Source organism: Botrytis sinoallii (genome assembly GCF_014898435.1).
Source record: "Botrytis sinoallii strain Bc 23 chromosome Unknown BSIN_006, whole genome shotgun sequence".
NCBI classification, from domain to species: domain Eukaryota; kingdom Fungi; phylum Ascomycota; class Leotiomycetes; order Helotiales; family Sclerotiniaceae; genus Botrytis; species Botrytis sinoallii.
The window spans coordinates 1,023,926-1,033,861 of NW_024066033.1; positions in this window are offsets into that span (position 1 = coordinate 1,023,926).

A 9,936-nucleotide genomic window follows, 5' to 3' on the forward strand; every position below is an offset into this window, starting at 1 on the left:
TATACTAAGGATTATTATCTTTGGGGTTTTGGGGATAATAGTATCTTATAATGAATCAGATGGATATTCTGGTTTCTCTTATACTTTGTAAGGTTTATCTTTAAATTTTCTATTAGGAATGTTATTCTCTATATCTTAAGAATCTAATGCTGAGTTCCTTATTTTTCAAGTCCTAAGATCTCCTTCCTTTTTGTATTTATCTATAATCATTCGGCTTGCTTGTATAATATAATCTAATTCCAATGAATATACTTAATATATTTAATTGGGTTATAGCTAAGTATGTTTATAAAGATAGCCTTTTCAATATATCTATAACTTATTATATTATTGGATTCTTTGGGATTGTCTTTGATTGATATATATATAACACTTGCTTCTCTATATTCTATAATAATTGATATTCCAGGATTGATCCTGTGAACATTTTGATCTGATGATCATACTATTGTTTGATAATCAGTTCAGTGTTTTTGTTTGTTTCTGCAGTGTATATTATATTTATCAGTTTTATTTCAGATTCTCGTAGTAATTCAGATTCCTTTAGTATACTCACTCTTATAGCGATTTTGGTAGTACTAATGTTTCTCTTAGTAGTTTTTTTTTGGATAAGATAATGCTATATTGTTTAATTCTGATAGATCCTAGAATTCTATCTTTAATAGTTTTAGATTAGCTCTAGTGTATTATCAGTCCGAGCAGCTACTATCTTGTTACTAATACTGAGTTCCAATTCCGTTTTCTATTTCTTCAATCTTAGTATAGCTTTATCTTTTGTTTTTAGGGCTAGCCCGGATCACAAACGGACCCCCAGCAGCATCCTTATGGAAAGCAGTGATCACTTGCTTATACCCAGCCTTATTCTATAGGGTAGAGGTATGGTATGCAGGATAAACAAAATCACTGGATAGTATTGAGATGGGATATTAGTAGTAATGAGTATCTGATTAGGAGGAGCAATTCTAGCTATCAATAAGGTCCTATGAATAACAATCAGAAAAATCCTCTCAGTCTAACGAATAATCCTGAATATAGTAATAATAAGGGATAGTATTCTTTTATTAGCAGAAATAATACTAAAACAAATAAAATAGAGAGTAGTCCTTGTGCTCAAACTATTAATCCAAAATATCCTTTTTATTATTGAGGGATAAAAGCTATTTATTCCTTTAGCAGTAGGGAAGACTAATTGTAGTTAGCTAGAACAAAGGTTCAGATAATTAGCTAATGCCTTTCTCAAATCAAGGAGATGACTTTAGCAGGGCCTCACTATATATTAGAATATCAAATGGATCCTATTAGAGGCCTTACGAAAGAGGTAGTGGTAGAGTAGTTTCAGGAATGGTGGAACAAGTATATATATAATCAGATTATTATATTCTTTGATAAATCGGAACAGACTGATAAAAATGGTAGGCGAGTAGGATATAGATATATTATATATAGAGGATAGACAGTAGTATGCGAAGGAAATAGTGGATTGCATTACAACTCTCATATATTCGATATGGAAGTGATTGGGGTATATCGAGGTCTCTAAGTAGCGATTAGAAATATCACCAGCATAAAACAAATGGAAATCTGTATGTGCATTGATAGTATATCAGTGATATAAGGAATAAGAAGTACAGCCTTTATTATATTGCAATGGGCTTTCCTTAATATTACAAACTGATATAAATATACTCAATCCAGATCAAATGGTTGTTAGGCTATACAGGGATTAAAGGGAATGAGCATATAGATGCATTTGTTAATAAAGGGATAAGAAAATCAGTCTTAGGGTATGCAAATCGATTTATAGCAAGCAGTATCCGCTTTATAGCAAAAACTACTATGGAATCGGCAGTATAGGCGTGATGAATCAAACAGAAATCAATATTCTCTAAATAGTATTAGAAATAGAATTCAAGGAGTACAAATAAATGTTTTTAATAAACTAGAACTCTTATAAACTACTCTTTATTGCATACTAGTAATCCGCTTAGTATATAGCGATTTCGAAAACTATTATTAACAATTTAAATACAAGGAAACAATAATTTATTGCTTATATAGTATATATAATTCCCTAAGCATATTGTATACTGCCATAAAGTCCTTACAATCTATAAATCTGGTTTCTAGATATCAGGCCCAAATACCTACCTTACAATCGGGCAGTTTAAAAATGATTACTAAAATAGCTAATACACATATTAACCAAGTTCGCTGAATTTATTATTATAATAAACTTTTATAAGAGTATATGCCCTAGAACATTATTAGAAGAATAGAAAAAGAAAATAAAAATGGATTAACCGATTTGGGTGAATATAAATACAGAATAGGAGGCGATCGATATAATAAGGCTATAAAGAACAAAATCGATATATATAATACACTATACTGCACTAGAATATATACAAAAGCTATCTTTACAGGATAAAGCAGCTTTTAATCAAAACATTATATAAAAGATCGGAAAGCGCACACGGAGATGCTCAGAGGATCGGAGACAAAAGTGCAAGTACGCTAGCTATCACTTGGGAGGTTACTGAGGGTATTGAGACCCCACTCTTAGGAGAGGGGGATCATGTAAATTAGAGATTATCCCGCAGTTAGCCTAACCGTAATGCCCCCTGGGAGGTTCGCCTATACGGCCCGGTTGAAAATTACTAATAATAATAATAATAATAATAATAATAATTAAATCTGATATATATTATTATAGTATCTTCAATAATCAAGAAAACCTTAATATTATTAATCTCCATCCCAAATTCTCCAATCTTTATATAATTTTAAAATATAAATTCAATTATATAAAACCAATCCTTTTCTTTTAATTGTATTTTCATTTACTGGAATCATCTTTTGTAAATCTTTTAGATAAGAGTTGGGATACACTTAACTTGTTCTTTGATATTATCCATTTTGGTGTCTGTATAGAGAATTTGCAGAGTTTTTCTTTTTCCTCTTCTTTTTTCTGTATAAACAATGCTATATAGATTTGTGATTGTAAATATATAAGTATAGATAGTATTGCGTGTTCTTTAACTTTATGAGTTAGTAGTAGTGATTGATTGTAGTACTGTGTATTGATTGTAAGGTAGTACTGTGTACTCTTCAATTTTGCAAGTTGGATATAAGATAATGTCGTATACTTTTTAGCTCCGCGAGCTGAATGTAATATTGATTATATCAATTCTATCCAGAGGACTATGTTAACCAGATCTTATAATCTATTAGAAGATTAGATGGAAAAGGCTTCTATATTAACTATATAGTTATACGTGTAAGCATATTGATCTCCCCGTAGTATTATATGAGGGGATCAATATGCCTGTCTATGTTCGTCTAATCTAGCCCGTTTAGGTAGCCGTATTACTAATCACTACATGTGCTTAGCACCGGTAACTTCTATTCCTTTTAACAAGGTTTGTGTTTTATCTTTTTCGATAGAGGGTAAATTTGTCAAATAAATCTATTTCTAATAACGTGGTTTATCAGTGGGTCGGCCATATCAGTGGATCGGGCCACTTTTACCTCGAATTATTATCCTAAAGCTATATTATTCAACAACGATTAAATCAATTGATTAAAAACTATAAAGAATCTAATAATCTAGGATCTATTACATTATTTTAACAAGTCCTTGCATTATGCTTAGTCCTTTCCGCACTTACTACAATATCGACTAGAAGATACTTCCCTATTAGAATTCTCCCTTTTTGATGCTTGTCGTATTGAATCTGAATATCAACCTCTTACTGAAATAATATATTTTCAGCTTTTTGTCTAATAAGTACTCCTCTATTGTGTAAATTGAATCTTTTTAGTGCGTCGATATTTGCTTAATGCCTCATTTGCTTTTCGAAGTATACAATTCTCTACACTTAAAAGTATATTCTCATAAACTAATCTCTTTGTACTTTAGCTAAAGTTAATACAGTTTCAAATATAAATATAGGAGAGTTTGATTGATGGCAAGCTATTTGAGATTTCATTAGAGTTGATTATGAAAGAGTTTTAATTGGATTGTGAGGTGTTTGAGAGATCTAAGTATTTGAATCAATGGATGAAGGGGTAGGTGTATGAATCTGAATATTCAATTTCGAGAGTATAGCTTGAGAATCGAATAATATTAAACCTGTTCCTCGAAAAACCAGCTTTTATATTCTGAACTGTAATTGATTGTTGATATACAGCTTTAAAAGCTATAAGAAATTCAACCTTAATGATATAATTGATATAAGTTTTAATAAATCCATCAATTTGATAACTATATGCCTATTTCAATACACTAAAATAGTCAATATCAAATGGTTAAATTAAATAATTTGAATATAGTGGTAGTTTGATTGCTATAATGTTATTTGATTTATAATATAATTGAAAAGGTATTGATTCGTGATTTTCGTATCCATCTAATACTAGCATTCGATATTTGCCCTTTGTTCGATAAACTGTATACTTATCAAAATGCTTTAGCCATTCTAGTCCCCGTTTCATATTCGTCCATCCATTAAAAGTAATTTTGATAATCCAATCTGCAGGAAAACCGCTTTTTGTATACCAATTAGAAAGGTGATATTGTTCTTGCACAATTAAGAATAGTAATATAGTTTCTTTTTCTTTATTATTATATATAATCACTATAGCCTATTCTTTATTGCCTAATGTATTGTTTTGCTTTTATTATTTCGTTAGCATTAGTTACTACCATTCCGGGATAATTATACCATCATAAAGTCAGTTTCATCGAAGTTATAAAAATCGTAGTCGAGAATATTATATTTGCCTGTATATTCGAAACTAGATAAAATCAATCTTCAATAAGTTTGGGATCTTTGTAAAAAGCTTTTGAAAATCATAATATAATTAAAATGTATTTCTATTCTATATAACACTTTACACAATCAATAAGCCCAAAGCTTTCCAATCTTCTTTGCCCTTTGCATTTCGAGTATATAATTCGTTATATCTTCAACAATATTCCAATTTAGATAAAAATCCTCTACTATCCATATCAAGTATATATTGAATAAATACCTCCTCTTTTAATTCAATCAAATTATAACTTTTTAATCGATTTTCAGCCATATTAGGTTTACCTTGAATTCTATCACCCAATATAGATCGAGATATACCATAAAGCTGAGCTGTCTTTCGAATTGTCAATTTTTTATTTAATTCGATAACTTGAATAGCTAAGATTATACATGCTTCTTTAGAATGACTTTCTATATTTAGTTATAAAGAAAACACGTGTCGAAAATAGAATAATAATTCGAGGTAAAAGTGGCCGATCCACTGATATGGCCGACCCACTGATAAACCACGTTATAGATTTATGGGTTTTCTATCTAAAAGCTTGTTATAAACTATCAATACCCTCTTCCCAGCTTGCTATCCAATTGGATAAATTCTCCAGTGATTTAGTGGCATAAGAATACTGCAAGTGGAAATTCCTTACCTTGTGCAGGGCATATATAATATCGCTGCAGTAATATCACACAGGGTTATCATTATAATTCATTTATTTGATCTTGTATCGGATCTCATTTCAAACAATCTTAGAGGCCAGTATATCTTATACTTCAAATTCGGCGTTTACAGATATTACAATAGAAGGCGACAGATTTATCTTTTAATCGGAAACGGGATTGTTGGGAACTAGGTGTAACTTATCAAAAGAAAAGACTTTATAAACTTTTATATTCTTTGGTAGATCTAAACAGTATAAGTATCCCTCTTTTATCAAGATAATATAAGGTCCTATCATTTGTAGATCCAACTTTCTACTAGGTCTTTTGATAGTAAAATTCCTAATGGCAATATAGACTTTATCTCCTATAGCAAAGTTGATAGATCATTTGTATTTATCTACATCTCTTCTTTTCTTTTCTTAGGATTTGAAGATAATTCCTTTTTGTTAAAAGGAATAGAAGTTACCGGTGCTAAGCATGTGTAGTGATTAGTAATACAGTTATCTAAACGGGCTAGATTAGACAAACCATAGACAGGGTATATTAATCTCCTCATATAATACTACGAGGAGATCAATATATTTATATGTATAACTATATAGTCAATATAGAGGCCTTTTCTACTAATCTTCTAATAGGTTATGAGATTCGATTAGTATGGCCTCTGAATAGAATTGATGTGATCAATATTATATCCAGCTCGCGAAGCTAAAGAGTATGTGGTATTATCTTATATCCAGCTTGTAGAATTGAAGAGTATATAATATTATCTTATAATTAGTATATAGTATTATGATTAATTATCATTATTAATTTACAAAGTTGAAGAATATATAATACTATTTATATTTATATATTTATAATTACAAATCTATATAATATTATTTATATAGAAAAAGGGAAGGAAAAGAAAAAACTCTGCAAATTCTTTATACAAATATTAAAATGGATAATATTAAGGAATAAGCTAAGTATATTCTAATTTTTATTCAAAAGATTTATAAGAGATGGTTCCAGTAATGAAAATATAATTAAAAGAAAAAGATTGGTTTTATATAATTGAATTTATATTTCAGAATTATATAAAAATCGGAGAACTTGAAATGGAGATTAATGATATTAAGGTTTTCTTGATTATTAAAGGTATTATAATAATATATATCAGATTTTAATATTAAAAAGAAAATTATATATTTAAAGGATGAAGTTAATGTATTTTTATATATTTTTATTTATTTATTTATAATAATTAATGTTTACTATATTGTAATCAAGTAATCCCCTGGGCATACTGAAATTGAGGGCAATGAGGCAGTCAATCGTTTCGCTAATCAGAATACAACTAGGCCACTTGATCCTAACCCATCCTACCTCCCTACAGTTAGCAGTTCTCACTTTATTCTATATACCAAATATCAGTACTCTAAAAATAGATAATAAAAAGAAAAAAGGGGTCTAATCTCCAAAACGTATAATATATGGAAATCAATATATAATATCTCGAAGCTAAAAAGCTTCAAGTTTTCTTGCAGGGTATTATACAGACTTATAGTAATACAAACCGAATATAATGACTTTGCAGTCTATTATATTAAATTCAATTACAAAAATAGTACGAATATCTATATATATAGGATTAAGAAAAGCTCACTGCATTTCTTTCAATATTCAATTAATAATCAAATACACAACAACTAACCACTTATACCAAATCGACTTCAATTCGAATAGAATATGATAATATATATCAATTATATTCTGCAAATACAATATAGCTTTACTAACCTTTTCATTAAATCCAAATTCTATATTAGAATATACTCAAACTACATAAAACTACACAAATTCCAATCTACTCCAATACCCCAAAAATAAACTCTCCATTCCAATCAATCTAAGACCTACATCAAATAGCCATAAACACTCTAAGCACTCTTCCAATCGATAACAATCGATCTGATCATTTGCCGATACCCGGATGATATACAAAACAAAGCTCTTTGAAATAAAACTACAAACCCTTAAACAGAACAGCCACAGAATCACCATAAATAATACTAAGCAAAGGAATACCAAAAACAACAAGCCCCTGATTAGTTAACATTACACTACTATGAGTGGCTGGAATGCTAGCAGCCCATAGGCCCACTCCTTAATACATCTAGAATACCCCTTGGGAAATCAGATATTAAATGTTAATCACTATAAATAAATAAATAAATAAATAAATTAATATCTAATATCTAACCTCCCTAGGAATATTCTAAATATACTAAAAAGCAGGCCTACAGATCACTAATGTTTCAACTGCTTATAATAATATAATATTAACTAATCAAAGGCTTATTGCCTTTAATATTCTTTTACTTAATATCGCTCATAACAATCCTATAGCTATTTTATCTAAAGATTTATAGTTTTGTTTCAGAGAGCTTTATTTTATATACTATCTGAGTGTTAATAAATAATCAGATCAATCACTATCAATTAGAAAAATACTTGGAATACTTATAACTAATCAATATAGATCTTAGTATTACAGGACAAACAGATAAGATAAGGTTCTAATAACTTTGCCCTAATCTGACAAGGTTATACTGATTCGAATAATAGATTCAGATTGAGGATTAAAATATAATTTAAAGAGCTATAATACAGAATCTTCTAAATTGAAGATATACAGGATTTTGTTAAGTAAACTAGTTTGATTAGGCTTTAACTCATTTACACTCCAATACAAATACCTAATTCAATTCCTTTCAAGGGAATCAATATATTATATAATTTCATATTATAATATTATTCTTCTTTTAAAAGCCGAGCTCTATTAAGCAAAGATATTATAATTCAATTATCCAAAGACAAATAGTATTTGATCAAATAGATTCTAATTTATTAAAATATTTTCGATAGAAATTACAAATCAATTCTTATATATCTTCCAAATAGCTTATAGATTCCTTAATCGATATATTATAGCCAACCTAACAAATAGTATATTTCAAACAAAGTTCTTTATAATCTCTTTTTTCTAACAAAAGTTTAGGATTTTAATAATCTCAAAACACTCAAGGCTGTTTATTTCTATAAGAAATAATAGTAGATTACATTATCCAGAAACAGAATTATTGTATACAGAATATAATAGATTGATATAGAAAACAGAGTAAATCTTTATCAAGACTAGAAGCTCCAATTTATAGATATAAGGGTTTATCGGATTCAGAATTTTAAAGGGTCTAAGATTCTTTCAATCAAGCTTTTTCTATGGATGCAGAATCTTGATATTTTTGATATTCAACTAAATCAGATTATCGAACAGGTATCTATAGATAGAGGAATAATGGGCATCGATATTCTTTGAGTATCAGGCTTGATTAATAATTAATTTGATTTATAGATATAAAAAAATAGCTTTCATTTTAATAACAAATTTTTCGGTATTTTGTATAGTAGGATGGTTATTTTGGAATAATATAGATTCAAAGTCTAAACAAAAATGAAACCCGTAATTCAAGAAGAACAGGATTATTTGGATACTTTCGGATTAGATATTGTTAATAGAGAATTCAGTGAATAAAAGCCATTTTGCCTAGTTGTCTTATAAATAGACTATATATAATTAGAAATATTATTCTAATATTATATTAATTCTTTTAATTTATTTATTAGTTTTAGAATAATAAGTAATTGAAAGCTTAATAACTATACTCAAGTGTTTATAGATATATTTTCAGAATTCAGAGATAAATTGAGCTTTACGATTAAATATAATAATCAGAGATAAATTATAGAGCTTCTAGATATTTTTTTGAAATAAGTAAATAATCTCTTCGGAATTGTAGGTATTATAATAGGATAAGAAATATTTCATTTTCGTTAATTGATTAACTATTATTATAATAATATCAAAACTAATACTTTCGGGTAGATATATAATGAAATCTATTGAGATATTTTATTAAGCTTTTTATAGGATTGGGAATAGGTAGAGAACTCTTTTTTGATCTTTGTAATTCAGAATAGCATAATAGCAATTATAATAGTTATAGATCTACTATATAATATAATCATAGTATTCAGGCTAATAGTAATTTTGGAATAGTAATTTGAAGGTTTGGGTATAATATAAATAATTAGTAATAGGTGATTTGTAGTACAAATAAAGTAAATAGATTTTCAAGGGATTATAGTGGGAATATATAGTTTCTCTCAATAGTATAGCAGATTATTGTTTTCAGTATATTTAGTAAAAGTGATTTTCGAGTGTTTTAAGGATTCCTCTCATAGAGATTTCAGAATAGATTCGGGTATAGAATCGGCTTGGTAATCTTTGTAGAATAGGATAAGCAGATTGATAGGAAGGTTTAGAGAGTTTTCTGGGTTTTTTAATTATATTACAAGTTGGGTATAGATATAATATATAGGATTACAAGCTTTATAACTTTATTATTTTTTAGTAAAG